Here is a 13,186-nt window from a genome sequence, read left to right as displayed (position 1 = left end):
TGGCAAGCACCTGTATCACGATATATTTTAATTGATTTCCTGTCATTACTGTCCAGAGGACTGACAAAACCATCAGACAGGAAATTAGCACATGAACTCTTGAGAGTGTCACCCACGTTACTGCTCAAAAGAGGAGCTCCATCATGAGAATTTAAGTTACCCCTCAAAGCAGGTTCAGTTAACTCAGTTAAAGAATTCTGGGAACTCTCAAGAGTGGACACTAGACCAATTGACTGAATATGTAAAGACTCCTTTTTGTTCACATCACACTGTCTCCTGAAACATCTCTCCGTAGTATGACCAAGCTTACTACAATAAGTACATTTACTTTTCTGAAATCTAGACGTGAAGCTGGTATTTACTTCCTGAGAAACATCATCTTTATTCTCTTTCCTGTTACCTGTACTCTGAGTAGAGGCAACGTGCTTACTCTCAGCTTTCCCTTTTTCTCTAGAATATCTCTTGTGAGTGAGAACATATTCGTCAGCTAAAGCTGCAGCATCAGACAAATTATCTATTCTTTTCTCATCAAGATATAGGCTTACATCTTTACTAATACACCTTTTGAAATCCTCCAACAAAATCATCTGCTTAAATTTACCAAAATCAGAATCCACATTCTTAGAATTTAACCACTGCTCTAACAGATCTTCTTTGATTTTTGCATACTCAACATGGGATTGCTTATCTTGCTTATAAGTTGTCCTAAATTTTACTCTATAGGCTTCAGGAACAAGCTCATAGGCCTTAAGAATCAAGCTCTTAACTACATCATAATTATCAGATTGATCCTGAGGCAAAGATGCATAAGTTACTTGAGCTTTACCGGTGAGAACAGTTTGAAGGAGTACTGGCCAATACTTTTTGGACCAATTAAAACCTGTAGCTACCCTCTCAAACAACTGAAAATACTTTGTTAAATTAGATTCATTAAAAGGAGGGACAAGTTTAACATTTTTAGCCACATCAAAATCATCAGAGCTAGATGATCCAGTTCCACCTTGTTTCATGCGATACTCATGGTCTGCCTGAATCCTGGCAAGTTCAATTTGTACCTGAGCCTGTACCTGTGTCTGTTGAATACGAGCATTTGCCTCATTAACACGAGCCTCCTGCAGGGCTAGCTGTAACTTAGCTAATTCAATCTGCGTTTGCTCATTTGGAAGCTTTCATTAATCATTTAACAAGCTTTCATTAATCACGTCAACAATCTGATCTTTAGAATGATGAGAGCGAACAACAATTCCCAATTGTTGAGCAACAAGCTTAAGTTCATTCTTTGTTCTGTTTTCTACATCACACACTGTTTGCACATTTGACAAAAAATCTTTGGCTTCATCAAGTGTAGTAATAGTAGACATCATGAATAAGTAACAGTCACAAAATATCAAGCAATATCCTTATGATAATATCCTGAATATCCTGATAAGAGATCGCCAAATTTATGTTACGGAACAGAGAAAGATAATGTACACTTTAAGTGAGAATACTAAGAGTCACTACTGTCCCGTAAAGTTCCAGGTTCAAAACAAAAGAGTTAGGTAAAATTACAAGTTAAAGTTTAATGCTCAAACTAACAACAAAACATTCAGGACTCATAAGGATAATGTAATGGCAAAAAACAGGTTAAATATATGGTTAACTGCAATAGCCTCTATTAACACGAAATTAGCAAGAGTAAATTTATCTAAGTCAGCCCTGATAAAATGAAAAATACACCGGGTAATGGTCAGTTAATGCAAGATAAATTATTACAGATACAAAATATTATTAATGATGACTGACAAAGAACCCTTACACAAATTAGAAAAACCTCACTAGGCCTAAGAATCAACCTTATGCTACACAGTACAAGAAAAAATGCAACAACACTTATACTCAAATTACACAGCTGCTGGATGGTTGGAGACTTCCTGAGCACTCAATAATAACGGTACAGGGGAGGACAGAGATGTGAACAAAATGAGGAGCAGATCTAAGTGGCAATGATGCAGAGACTGAGCTCATTATATAGGGGCCAGCAGAGCTTGGTACAACTTGTAAGAAGGACGCGCAAATGAAGCCATGGGGACAAAGAGCTGAAAATCCTGCTCTGAACTCCAGAAATGACGACTTACTCTACTATAACGGTAGAAGGGGGGAACTGAGGCAGAACACGCTCGTGATCAAACATGCAGCATACTGAGCGTTAAAATTACACAAAGGATGATGAAATCATAGGCTTTGTAACAATATATATATATATATATATATAGATAGATAGATAGATAGATATAGATATAGATATAGATAGATAGATAGATATAGCAGCCGTGGCTCAGTGGGTTAGAGCGATCCGCTCTGACCGAAGGGTCCGAGGATCGAATCCACCCAAGGGTCATTGGTAGACATCAGGAAGGGCATCCGGTCATAAAATGCTACACGCTCCAAACCTAAGTCCTCAACCCAAGGGCAACGCCTTAGCCCTTATCGACAAAAGGGGACACGGCGTAAAATTTATATATATATATATATATAAAGGGGGGGGGGGAGAGGAATAATAACAGCGAAATCAGAGTTCCCTCGCTTGGAAATTCCAAGATGGGTTATTCAGTAACATTTTTACAGGGTTGAAAGATGTGTATGGTGTATTATGTACAGTATTTAGTACCATGCGCATAGAGGAGAATAATTCTTAAGAGAGTATAAGTGGCTACTCTTGAGTATACTGAAACGTAAGCAGTGGTAAAGGGCGATAAGCTAGGTTCTCAAAACTAGTGAAACGGGGCCCAGTCCTCTTTATCTCTAGCTCCTAACTGTATTAAGAGCATCTCCCATTCGTGCTAGAGCCTCCTCCCAGTTATTGAGCAAAATTCACGGTTGACGCTACCGCACTGTTTAACTTTGCAGTCTTATTCCTGGGGACAGGGGAGAAAGAATACTATACATAGTTATAGGTGTTATAAAAGGCGGAACAGAAGGACCATGTGGTGAGGTCGGGAATATCACTGCCCCGAACTTGAACTCTTATTACTTAGGAGAATGTGAGAAAATTAACTAATGAATGAAGGAGAGTAGAATACTGAGAATGTTTTAAAGGAAGAAAATTGTGTTGTAATGGCACTGTATGAGGCAAAGATGAAAGGGAGGGAAATGTGCCTGTGTCAAGTCAGAGGTGAAGCATCGTCAAAGGTTTCAAATTATTAGATTGGTGATGAATCATGGATGGGCAAGAAAAGCCAATGAATCTGTTTCTCTCGATGTGCAAAAAAAAAAAAAAAAAAAAAGGAATAATTTTACACTTTTTATGGAGATTAATACATAGAACTAAAGGACTGAAAGCATTTAGAGATTTTACGAAATCGATGAGGGAGTTTATATATTGAAAAAGTATTACTTAAGAAGCACATATGGCGACGAGCAAGAAGAGATGAGCTATTCAATGAGTAGACGCAAGGACTGATGAGCTGTACGGAAGAATGATGGGTACAAAGTAGCGAGAAATCAAGAGGATGTGAAAAGAGAAGCAGAGGTAAGAGGAGTGGAACAGTGTATGCGAAGGTGTTCTTACTGTTGCTAATCAACTCCAGCCTACCTGGTCGAGCAGACTCATCAACCGCAAGCAAACAACCGCTCCTGTAACGTCTTACTGTGCAATGAACCGATGTCCCATTGAGGCTGACAGCGCCTCACCACAGCGAGGAGCGGGGAATAGTGTGGAAGATTGCTTCCTGGATGAACGCCTAATTTGCATCTGTCTATCCAGTTATCAGGAGCACTACAGCAGGCTCTACTTCGCCCCGTTATTTGGTTATATGGTTACCACCCAGCGTTGTAAATGGTTTCCTGGGTAGCAGGAGACCACTAGGCTTCTCATTTAGTGCAGAGCTACCTGAAGCGGAAAGAAGAGTAATAAAAATTGACAGAAAAGAAAGGGTGAAGTAGGAGGAGAGGAAAAGAGAGGAGAGGAGAGAAGACACAGAGACTGAATCCGAGAGAGAAATAAGAAAGTAAGCAGCATTACATGAAGTGAGTAGATGATGGTCGCTACCAACTAAAGGTTTTGTGAAAGAGAAGAATGGAAACAGGGTTGATAAGATGTTAAAGTATTTGTGACTGCATCATAATAAAGAAAGAGAAGGTGCAATGACATAATGGGAGAGCACAAAAATGGAAACATGAGAATAAGTATAGTTAGATGTGAGAAATTGGTAACATACCTGAAGATGATGTTGGTAAGAAAGACTTCTGGAATAAATGAGTTATTTGGTGAAGGGTAAAGTGCTGGGAGAGGTTGAAACAGATAACACACATTTTTGTTAGGATATCCAAGGGCAGGGAAGTGCTGAAAAACTGGCACAGGAGGATAACAATTACTCTTAAAATCAGGGGAGAAAACCTCAACTAGATCAGCAAGTTCCGTCAAAATAACACTTTCTCTGCTATTAAGCTTCTGTACAATATTCTCTATTGTCACACGTTCAGAAGTCAAAATAATTAGTGATATTTTTATAACACTGTTAATATAGGATGATGTCTGTGAGGAAGCCTAGTGAAGGCTCCAGCTAGGCAGGAAAATAATATGGAGTTAAGTAACTCTTAAATTGCAGTAAGTCTGTGGTAACCTGCCAAAAATCCTTGGCTGTAGCATTCTTCCATGACTTGAATAAAATTTATTGGCGGTAGCTGATAAAGTTCTTATTTTACAGCCCATACGTTAAGTGATATTGTTTCCCTGGATTTCTTTAATGTAAACAAAACCGCCTGGTATTAGCACCAATATAAAACAATATTCGTACACAGCGACCAAAGGGCTAAATCTCTACAGAGAAATGAGTATGCTTTTACCCAATTATTCCTTTCATAAAGCGATTCTGTTCACCTTTTGACACATTTCTAGTAATGAAAAATTTAAAAAAGCCTATATCAAACTTCTTTAAGCAGATGCCTATCCAAAGCTGAATATAAACGCTTGGTGGTAACAACAGCAGGATACTTACGCCGTCGGAGTGAAGTTGATTAACGAAGTGAGATGATGACAATGCTATGAAGTAAGAGTTGGCGACAGGGAGATGAAGAGGTGAGTTGAGTAATTCATAATGAGTTACCATGAGACGTGTGTGTGTGTGTGTGTGTGTGTGTGTGTGTGTGTTTTCGGTTTATTTATTCATCGAAGCCAGTGCCTGCAAATACAGAGGTTCTAACTTAAGTGCGTCAACAGGCTGACCTTGGCTGCTCTTGAGGAGCGCCGACACACTACCAAGTCTCACCGAGGCTGGAGTGAAGCGTGGGCACAAGGGGACAGACCGCCTAATATTTACCCTGGTGAGTTTAGAACCCTTGAGGGTTTTCCACAAGAGCGTGCCTTAGCTACACGTGACAGGTGAGAGCTTACCTCACCCTCGCAAGCAGCGTGCCCTGACTGAGTTTCCAACTCGGGTCACTTGGACTGGGAGTCGAGTGCTATCATCTGCGCCGTGTGTGTCTGTGTGTGTATGTGTGAATGTGCGTGTAGTTAATAATGGTGAGGACTGATGTCATAGCTATTCAGCAAGAAGTAGGAAGTAAGATCGTTTTGAAAAAGGAACTCACGAAGAAAGGAAGGTTACCAAAAAGAATACTGAGAAGTGACGATAGAGTATGAGGATTGGAATGCTAAGGAGAGAGAGAGAGAGAGAGAGAGAGAGAGAGAGAGACTGGCATATTCACTGAGAGGATAAGTTGATAAATAACCTGACATATCATCACTTACCAGAGTGTCTTCATATTTTTATTCCTTGAATTCTGGACATTTTTAGCTCTGCAATGAAGTTTGTTGGTTTTCTTTCTTCCCTTGTAATTCGGGAAAATATTCGTTAAGGAACTGAACATTTCTGACTCTCACTAATCCCCAAACTGGACTTGATAATTATGCATTAACCATCTGTTGTGTACTGGAATACGTAGTTGAATAACTTTGCTTAGAATCCCTGTGAACTTTCTTCCATGCTTATTTCATACTGCATGATTGAGAAAACAGATAACAGTAACTGCTTCCTATCACTGCCCTGAATGTACAAAAATGAACAGTGTCTGGATATTTTTAGAAACTTTTTTTCTTCAGTAAAACCAAAACTTTTAGTGACACTAGTGCTGACTTCATCTCCTGCTGCAACATAGTAACCGTATTTCCACTATTTTTAACAGTGCTGAGAAATCTAAGAACAGGAAAAAATTACGAAGATGAACTATTAGACTGCACAGCGAAAACTGGCCACACCTGCACTAACTAATTACTCATTCCGCCGATATTCCCAGTTCCATCCCATAGCCAAACCACTCACAGTCATTTTTTGTTTCACCTGATTAAGTCAGTCACACTACAACTGTTGGTTAAATCTATCTAGTCTATAATCAGCTTACAAAAGGGGTGCAACGCCTGCCATGTGCACCTATATTCATACTTCACTCACCTGGGCTTCATCTGATAAGTCAGTCACATTACAATTGTGGGTTTATTTATTTGGTCCACTGCCAGCTTAACCCCTTCCAGTCCGATTATTCATTTTTTCACTTTTTTTTTAACAAATAATGTCATTCCATTTACGAATTCAAGTAATGGAGAGGTTAACGATGGCTGTATCACACTCCTCCAGTTCCAAAGTCTCTCCAAAGCAAAATAAATGGTTTCCAAGGTGGCAAGAATGAGAAAGTACGCTATCGGACCGAAGGGGTTAAAACAGGGTGCAACGCTTACCGTATGCACCTCTTTATTACCTTATCTTTTCTATCATTCGTCAGTCCATCGCTCTCTCATCCTCTTGTTCCGTTTTATTACAGGATGCTTCAGAAAAATATTAACACTTAAAACTAACACTCATTGGAACAGAACTGACAATACATGAGATGCTGACATATACGTTCATAGCTTTATTCAGATGGTGTCCACTCTTTTACCTATCAGCACACTCTTGGACTAGTTCAGTCAACCGGAAAGAAAATGTTAATATTTCCCATGTAAGTGTTAACATTATACTTAAGCACCCTGTATACAATGATTCACTATATCCAGCCATCATCACGGCCATCTACGCCTCCTTCTACTTCCACACTCACTGACATACATCAATATCACCAATCATATCAGTTCTCGCTGTGTGATTGTAAGTACACATTCTTACACCTTTTAAACACAGCATATTAATTCAAAAATTTCACTGCTCTCAGTATTCTCTATCCTGTCCCACCCTTTTCTCTACACAACCCAACAGCCCCTTTTCCGTAGTATGCATGCTGTCGAAAACAAAATTTCCGTCGCCTCTCCTGCAAAGCATGTACTCTCTCTCTCTCTCTCTCTCTCTCTCTCTCTCTCTCTCGTGTGTGTGTGTGTGTGTGTGTGTGTGTGTGTGTGTTTACTGAAGACCAGCCTCGTGAATCTGAAACACCAGACATTGATGGCACTGATCTGAGGTCGGCTACAGCCATCAGTGTCAGTTGCCGCGGGATTACTAGACTGATGACTAAGTCCACGAACAGAGAAGCAGGAGAGGCAACAGGATTTATATTGTTGATATTATAGCTTGCCAAGTGTCTTTTATGAACCTGCCACGAACTTAAACTCAGTCGGCCAATGACAGAACACACCGTTCTCATCAGTACCACACTGAGTTATGTTTTCTCTGTGAACCCTGTAGATTCAATTGCAACAAACTTCTCTGTATTTTTTTTTGTATTATAAAAAATGTTCAACACAGAATGCTTCTCTTGCACTCCTCCTGGCTAGTTCACTTGCGTTGCAGGGACGGCTCAGTTTTATCGAAGTCTACCCTATATCATTCATTTATTTCCTACTCCTACTGCTACGACCACTCCCACACCAACAGACTGTCCCAGTAAGATATAAGACACAGGCAAGTATGTTTCTGGTGGAGCTCTATTTACTGACCACTCGATGCAAACATTTCATCCCAGGCCTTTGTCAATGTTCGTGGTCACACATGATTTGCATTAGGGTTCGAATCTCATGTATATCACTACAGAACGGCGTTACGGCTGCGCTCTGTCCTGTCACCTAATGGGGCAACGTCCATATCGTGGGTGGAATTACCGTTCCTCTTCTCCTTATTTATGATGCTACACGAGTTCATTTGATTCTTAGCAATATGTTTGAATCTTAGCACTATGAAGGTTACTACGAATGGGGAGATTATCATGAAGTCAAATTTTTACTAATATGAAATCTGTCTAGGTAGATGTCCGACCGTTGAAAAAAGTACTATTCAATAAATAAGAAAATTGTGTAGATCGTAATAGTGTGCGGTAGCCGTCACCTTAAAGTACTTTCTAGACAATGTGGTAGTTCAGTGGCCTCGAAGACAAGCAGTTTTTATATATGCGTTAACTATACTGGAGTCTTATCAATAAAAAAATAACAACAGAACATCCGAGTGGTGGTCATGTAGGACTGAGCTGATTCATCATACCAGTAATGTGCATTGTGCACTTTGTGAGTGTTTGACGAGCAAGTGAGCGTTTGTACATACGCCTATCATCATACTTTCATCCTGGTGTAAACCTTCAGCTTCTGTGGTGAGGTAGCTGAACAATAACAGAAGAAAAAATGAGCGAAAATATAGATTTTCTCACGTTTTCTCTCTCTCACGTTTTCTCTCTGGATGTGCATATAACGAGGTGCCATATCATTTATCGCACATGCAATGTTCAGTTCTCTGCTCCCGACTTGCCGTCTCAACAAACTGCGTCGGTAAACGCTTGGCTTTTGATCAAATGATCAAACCAAGAAATGGGGCGATTACCCTTGCTGGTTTCACCTCCTAAGCATAGAAAAAACATTAATGTAAAATTATGAGCGTTATAACAGATATTTAATCGTTAGGATTCATGCAAGAAAACATGGTGTTACAGCAGGAAATCTTTTAAATTCGATTTCATCGTGGAGCATGTCAGTTGAAGCCGTCGCTACATTCCTTTAGAAAGCTGGGATTTCAAGGGGATTCTTTGGTCTTCTAAGTAAACATACAGCACAAAACAATATTTATTAACTGTACAGTATCTACTACATGCTGAAAGAACCTCTTCTCTGTCTCACATAGTAGAAAAGTTATCAGACTCTGAAAACCATGCTGTCGGGCCGTGACGTGTCGGGCCGATCATTTCTGAATTAAACGTGGTGTAAGCATCGCTTCGCTCGCTGCGCTTGTTCGCTCGTCATAAATTTTATCTTATACAATAACTAGAAATATCAAGCTGATATTCCATGGCAGTCATTCTTCCTCACTGACATTATTTCTGCCCAGTCCCACATTAATGATTTAATACAAGTTGGAACAGCTTGTTCATACTTCGTCAACAATCTACTAAAAAATCGACCTCCTCCACACGGTTCGACTGCAATTGTGCCACAGCAGCAACCCAAGAAAATAAAGATTTTTTTTTTTTATGTAAGGAATAAGAAACCACAGGCTAGAAGCCTGCAAGTTTGTTCCCATCAAGAAATAAATAAATAAATAAAAACAAGATAACGGAAAGCTAAATTCAAGATCCGTACATTTCGAGATGACTGGACACTGTTTGAAAGACTGGAGGTCATAGGCAGTAGGAAATACAGACGAAGGAAGACGGTTCCAGAGCTGACCTGTTGTATACATGAAGGACTAGGAATACTGTTTAACTGTTGCATTAGACAGTTGGATAGAAGAGGGATGAGAGTTTGCTGCGATAAGGGTGAAATGCACCTGCCATAGTGGTGGAGGGATGGATGAAGATAGTTCAAAGAAGCATTGACCTAAAGATGCAACAGTGCGGTGAAGAGACAGAGGTTGAAGGTAGACTGTAAGAGGAGGAGAGTTAATGAGCCGAAAAGCCTTTGACCACACCTTGTTAAGAAAAGCTGTATGTGGGGAGCCTCCTGTCACATGTGAGTTGTACTCTATGCAGGGAGGATAAGATCCCTGTATAAAGTCAACAACTGTGCAGGGGTAAAGAAGGCACACCTAATTATTTGGATGCAGATTTTAAGAGAGGTAACATGATCTTTCCAAGATAATTCCCGGGAGAATGAAGCCCCAGGTATGTTCAAAGATGATGTAGGACTGAGATGGATATTTAAAAAAAATAACAGATATTCCCGTGGAAGATTCTCATGTATTTAAAGTTGTAAGAACTGAGTCTCTGATGCATTAAAAAGAACAAAATTACTTTCAAACCAATCAGAGATATGAGGCAAGTAGGACATTAGGTGTGGCACAGTTTCATCCCCTGTCTGATAAGTAATTGCTGAGATGGATGCTGTGAGAAGCGAATGGAAAGGTGAACGGTGGTCATCAGCATATGAGTGGATAGTTTAGATGTACAGTTTAGAAGATTATTGATGAACAGAATGAAGAGAGTTAATGATAGGAGAAAGCTCTGAGGAACACCAGTACTGATAGGTCTAGTAGAGGAACACTGGCCGTCTACAACAACAGCTATAGAAAGACCAGGAAGGAAGTTAGAGATAAAGGCATAGACAGAAGGACAAAAACAGAAAAGGGCAGTTTGGCAATTAAAGATTTATGTCAGACTCGATTGAAAGCCTTTGATATGTCAAGTGCAATGGCAAAGCTTTCGCCAAAGTCCCGAAAGGCGGATTACCAGGAGTCTGGAAGGTAGGTGAGAAGATCGCCAGTGGAGCATCCCTGATGGAATCCATACTGACAATCGGAAAGAAGGCTGCTATAGGAAGAGTGCTTAATTTTTTTAAAGAATAGATTTAAAAGGTTTAGAAATACATGATGTTAATGAAATGGCGATACTTTGAGGGATGAGAGTGGCCTCCCTTCTTTGGGACAGGTTAAATGAGAGCAAACCTGAAGCAAAAATAAAGCTACAAGTTGAGAAACATCAACGAAATAGTTTACCTAGGTAGGCTGTAAGCACAGATGCACAGTTTTTGAGGACAACAGGAGGGACCCCATCAGGCCCATATGCTTTGTTGGTACTGAGGCCAGTGAGGGCAGAAATTGAATATATTTTAATGTTAGCCATAAGGAAGTCAGAGGGGTCGTTTAAGGTGGAACTGGAGGAGAAAGTTTCAGTGAAGAGTTCCGCTTTATCAGTAGAAGAAATAGCTACAGAACCATCAGGGCGGAAAAGAGGAGGGAAGGACGATGAAAGAAAGTTGTTAGAAAGGTTTTTGGCAAGGTGTAGGAAGGAGTGACAGGACGGGTTAAAGTGATAAGAATGTGACTGGAGGAAGTCAACGAGGAGAAAAGATGAACATTGTAAGCAGAGGGATTAGTTGTAAGGAAAAGGTCACGTATGTTGGAACTCTTTTCATGGTGGTCAGGAATATGGGTAAGATGCTGTACAAGCTGCTCTAGGTCATTAAGAATGGAAAAGATATAGGCTGGTGAACACTGAAATCACCTAGATCATTGAACTGAGTGGAGGGCCAAAAGGTGCTGGTGAACACTGAAATCACCTAGAACGGAGATTTCAGAGAGAGGAGAAATTGATGACACGAAAGCTAGATATGTTGCTGCATACACACACACAACGGCCACCTTTGGCTATGAAGTATGTATAGAGAAAGTAGGATACAGAGAAAGCTTTGCTATCAGTCGCCTCAGACAGCTGAGTCTCAGTGAGGAAGAAAAGATGTGGTGTAGAGGAAGATTGGTGGTGTTCAACAGAGAGAAAATTAGAAGAAATAGAAGAAAAGCTACGACTGTTGCAAAAATGAAGGAAAAGTGAGTCAGACAATGGTTCCAAGCATCTCTCTTGGCCGTCACAGGGAGAGAGGCGGATGGTGGGGGCTTTTATGCCTCAACCCCCCTCCGAGGGGGGGGCTGAGGCGCCCAGAGGACTCCGATGATGGGTGTCGTGATGCCATTTTTTCTTACTTTAGAATAGGAAGTGTAGCATGTTCCATGCTTGTACTTTGGTGCTGACAGTTAGAGGGACTTGTATGGGCGAGTATGCTGGCCTACTCTCAGTGTTACTGAAACACTGAAAAGGTTCAGCAATGGGGGATAGTCAGAAGCTAGTCCGAAACGAGGGCTCCAGCTCTCCCTGTCATCTTTCCATCCACTTTGAATATGAATATTCTGTCTATGTATAACCAGACGTCATAATCTCGTAAGTGGTGACCGTTTGACTTTGAGATAGTTATTTTACGGGATGGGACACTAACCCTCTGCCAACCCACTTACTGACATGTCGGTAATACGTATGAGTTGCTGATACTCGTATATTACCACCCAACATTGTAAATGGTTTCTTGATTTACAATAAACCATGTGGCATGTCACTCAATGTAAAACAACCTAAAAATGGAAAGAGAGGTACTAAAATGTGACAAGAAAGATGGAAGAAATAGAGAGAGAGGAAGGCAGACGCAGAAAAAGAATGGTAAAGGTGACGGAATAAGTAGGCAGCACTACATTAAGTGACTAGATGATGGTCACCAACATCTACCCAAAAACATGAATCTTGCTTAAAATTAAAAACTACTGAACCACCCAATCTCTTTAAAACTGCATGAAACCACACAAAACCCGTAATAAATTTCTCAAATCAAACTTTCTTCACAACACAACTAAGTAGCCAAACTATTAAATAATCCAAAATATACTAGAACATTTTGGTTAACTCAATTTTTTCAAAGCAATCAAGTCATCACCCATTCCCCCATTAAAATTTTCAGATGAAAACATTGTTAATTGCCCTTGTGGGAAAGCTAACATTTTTGCCAGTATGTCTGCCAAAAATTCTATCACAGAATTACAGTCTGAAAGTTTCTGTAAACTTTGTTCTCCCGAAAATCAGTCCCAGACAGTTTACCAACCAACAAAGCCCCAGGTCAAGGTAAAATTCCTGCTATATTTTGAAAAAAACAAGAAAAAAAAAAAGGTTCTCCGGAACAGTTTAACTCCACGCAATCAGCCATAATCCTATGTATACCTCTCTAAAGATGTTTTGATGTGACTTTTAATAACGTACCTTTTTATGCTGTAACAAGAGAATCCTTAGTTCAAAATGTTAACTAAGACAGTATGGTATGTTAAACTACAGAAACTATATAACCTTCTAGGTCAATAAACCCTGTATTATTATTATCATGATGATGATGAAGATAAATTATTATCATTATTATCATTTTTTATTTATCTATTCTTATTCTTATTATTATTACATTTATTATAACTTGCTTTTGTTCTAGCTAAAC

Source organism: Coenobita brevimanus, chromosome 95 (assembly GCF_032717465.1).
Source record: "Coenobita brevimanus isolate Jiangsu-jjx chromosome 95, ASM3271746v2, whole genome shotgun sequence".
Taxonomy (NCBI): domain Eukaryota; kingdom Metazoa; phylum Arthropoda; class Malacostraca; order Decapoda; family Coenobitidae; genus Coenobita; species Coenobita brevimanus.
Note: the sequence above shows the minus strand (reverse complement) of the source record.